This window comes from Arvicanthis niloticus, chromosome 7 (assembly GCF_011762505.2).
Source record: "Arvicanthis niloticus isolate mArvNil1 chromosome 7, mArvNil1.pat.X, whole genome shotgun sequence".
In the NCBI taxonomy this organism is placed as follows: Eukaryota; Metazoa; Chordata; class Mammalia; order Rodentia; family Muridae; genus Arvicanthis; species Arvicanthis niloticus.
The window spans coordinates 45,090,113-45,093,891 of NC_047664.1; positions in this window are offsets into that span (position 1 = coordinate 45,090,113).

The following is a 3,779-nucleotide window of genomic DNA, read 5'->3' on the forward strand; positions in this document are numbered from 1 at the left end:
TAGACATTGTATAATGTTACTTATATGTACATTTTCAGAGCTGAGCATTGGTATTGTTTAACCATTTGTAGTGTTCTCCCCTTGAGAAAGACTATTTTTCTCATTCCCAGTGTTCGTTAGTTGCCTGTAATTCATTGTATAGGGTTGAGGCATATTGGACTTTTCCTTATCCACTTTGGTATGTCTGCAGAGGTCCCTGTTCAGCTCATGTTTTAAGTAGTCATGCTAGTATATATGTATAGATTCCGACATCACTAGGAGGCACAGTTTCACAGCAAACTTATTGATCAAGCCCACCTACTCAGTCAACGGGCTCTTAAGGGAGGTAGTGAGGATTAAAGAAAGAAAAGACAATTAGACAACAATATAGTATGACTCCACAAGAACTGAAGTGAGTTTATTTTTTCCCAGTTTGTTTTTTACCATCCTCAGTACATGCAAAAACAAAAAAAGTGTCAGTTCTTGATCAAAGACAAACAAGGTGTAAACAAAGTAGTCAAGGAACAAACAAGGCATAAACAAAGGTCCTGAGGTCACTGTATTCAGGGACTTATCAAGATGATTGAGATAGAAGGAATACATGCCTCAGCTGTATTTTTCTTGAGCTTACTTCCTCGTCCTAGCCCAATGTCAAATGCTCTTGCCAAATTTCTTCAAATACCCAAAAGGGCTCTCTAAAACCCATGATCCTCTGGCTCTTACAACCTTTATACTTCCTCTTCCAAAATGTTCACTGCCTTAGCTGCAAAGTGTTTTGTAGATATATCTGTTGAGACAGGGGTCTACAATTCTGCACATTGATTGATTATGGTTTTCTGCAGTGGCAGACGAGGACTATACATATCTGTGTATATAAGTGCAAATAGTGAGAGTATTGTAGGGATGATGCTGGTTTAGGAAAGTGGTGATTGAAATTAGAGGGCTCTAGATAGTTTTTGTTATTAAATTTTTATATTTTATCAATGAAGCTAAATGCTATATTAAAATATTTGGAAAATGATATTAAAGCTTAGATATGAGTATGTGAATTAAGACAAATAGTAGTGTTTTACATTGTAGCACAGAAAGGCTTGCTCATATTATATGCACAGTTCTAATATTAACAATAGTAGTAAGAATAGAAATAATACTGAATTTTATTTTAACACTTAATGCATGGTATATGCCTTTACTCTATTAATTTGTAATACCTATAGATGAAGATACAAAGTGACTATTACTGTGTGCCATATTGCTCTGATAGTCTTTGAGATTCCATTGAAAAAAATATTAAATATGATTTATATACATCTTCCAGTTGAGAACATTGAACTTGCTGATATGCTGAACTGTGGGAAGCCATGGCAAGGCCTTACTCTTGGCAAACACTCACCTTTGGCTCTCCTATCTACTATTCTTCTTTCTGCTTATCCTTCATGATTCACTTGTCAGTTCTCAGAACTTCAAACAAGGCCTCATAACAACCCACCTTAGTAACCCTTCTTCCGGATCTCTAGATTTAGACAACATCCTGCTAGATAGATGTTTTTATAACCCCTGGTAACAGAAAGGCTTTGTGAGAATAACTTAGTTAGACCATGCAGCGACAGCTAGCTTCCTCCACCTGCAAAGCCCTCTTTCCTTTCCTACCCCTCCTCATATCCTGTTTTTAGGGTATATAACCTGTGTGAACAATAAAAATTTTGCCAGATTGATCATACTTTGTGACTTGCTGTGCCTCCTTATTTTCCTACACATCTCAGTCCTCTCCGCAGGGTTTAAGGGCCCCACTTGATTGTCCAGCTGGCCTGGACACTGAACAGAGTTAACATACTGAATTTAAAGCCTCATTACTATATCTCTATTAATTCTTCTTCTACATATTTCACTTTCCTCTTTGACACAAGGAACCATAGAATCAAAAATTAAGGAACACTATGTATTTTTAAGCGTGAATACGCAAAGTATCATAGAAGAAATGACAGTTACAGTGGTATTGAAGCAGAACTAATGTTTGGCTAATAGAGGAATCTCTCTTGGTACTAGGAAATGCATTGTCTCTTTCTGGACACAACAGGGTTAGATGATCAAGTTTTCATGCAAAGTTAAAGTAAATGGGGCCACTACATGCATTATATCTACAAAAGAGCCTTCAACAAAATGAATTTGAATGATATGAATATTACAAAGGTATAAAATAGTTTTGATATTAATTTAAAGTTTGTATGGCAATGACCATGATGAAAATCACCTCTAATTAACACAGCAGGAATTATTTTACCTGTAAAGCAAACGTTACTTTTGTCTACTTGGAGTAGCCCCCCCTCCCCATGAAACACTGTTTATATCAGTTAGGCTTGTTTATTTTATCTTTCTATTTTAAGGAATCCAAGAACAATTTACTTGAAAACCACTGAGTCTTGTGGGATTAGAAATCAATAATGTTATAATCAAGGAGTTTATGGCATACCAAGCTATATAGTTGGTCTGGAGAAGGCCTTCAGAATATATTGAATGATAGTGTGGATATTTCCAGCCTTGATCCTATAATGCACATTGAATTGCAGGATGTCAAGTCATTATTCTAGATCAAATAATAAAAATCAATGAAAATATTAAAATTTAAATGTGCTATGCTAGGTATCAGATTTAACAGAGAAATATGGAAAAACCTATGAGGTGCTCATGCGCAAGTAAACTAATAACAAGTAAAATAAAAATAATTTGTAATGCTGTATGATCACTGGCTAAACTTTTTTCCCCACCTGTTTCATATTACTTTAATATTTACCATAAACTTAGATATAAAAACTACATGGTTGCAGTACAAAATTAAAATCATCTCTTGAAAGCTTGCCTCACACTTGAATTTCCTAGCAATCCAACAAGCCAGATATTCACACCACAGATATAAACATATTTTTGTTCTGTCGTAGATCCAGACAAAAGAACTTGGTAAAAGCAAACACACAAATTTCAAGCATTTTGCTGAGATTTTCAAGAATGATATGTGCTAGGTTATCTTAAATTTAAGTAGGTACATTGTCAGCTTAGCAATTTAAGTTTGGAGATGAAACAAAGATTTATTTGTATTCCACCATAAAAATGGCTTCTTAACATTTCTTATTGTGTGTGAAGGTCTCTATGTGTTCTTTTATTCTGTGGTACAAGTCAACCAATACTTCTTCTTCTTAGAAGCTTTAAGAATTCCCTAGCCAGACCATATATTAACTTGATCCATGTTATGTTTCTAATCTCTGAAAGAAAGAGAGAAAGAGAGAGAGAGGCGAGAGAAGAGATCCATAGGCAGATCTGCATGTGATCTCTTGCAGTGCAGATTTCTCTACATTGCCTTAAATCAGTGGTTGTCAACCTTGTTAATGCAACCCTTTCCTAATTTTGTCGTGATTCCCAAATAAAAAATTTTGTTTTTACTTTATAACTGTATTTTACTACTGTTATTAATCATGATGTAAATATCTATCTGTGCTTTCCAGTGGTCTTAGGCAATCCCTGTGAAAGGGTTAGGGGTTGTAACCCACAGGTTTAGAACCACTGCCTTAAAGTAAGAAGAAATTGCTAGCTGTTGACACAGAAGAAAAATGCTTCCAAGAGCTCTAAGGCATCAAGAGGACATCAAATTTCCATGATCTTCAATATTTCTCAGACATGCCCATGCTGTGTTCCCAGTATTGATCTGTCTCAGACCTATTTGAGTTGACTCTATTATAGTCTCAAGAAAATTGATACCTTTGGAACTAATACTTAGTTTACTCAGAAGCATCTCTATTTTGCTAAAG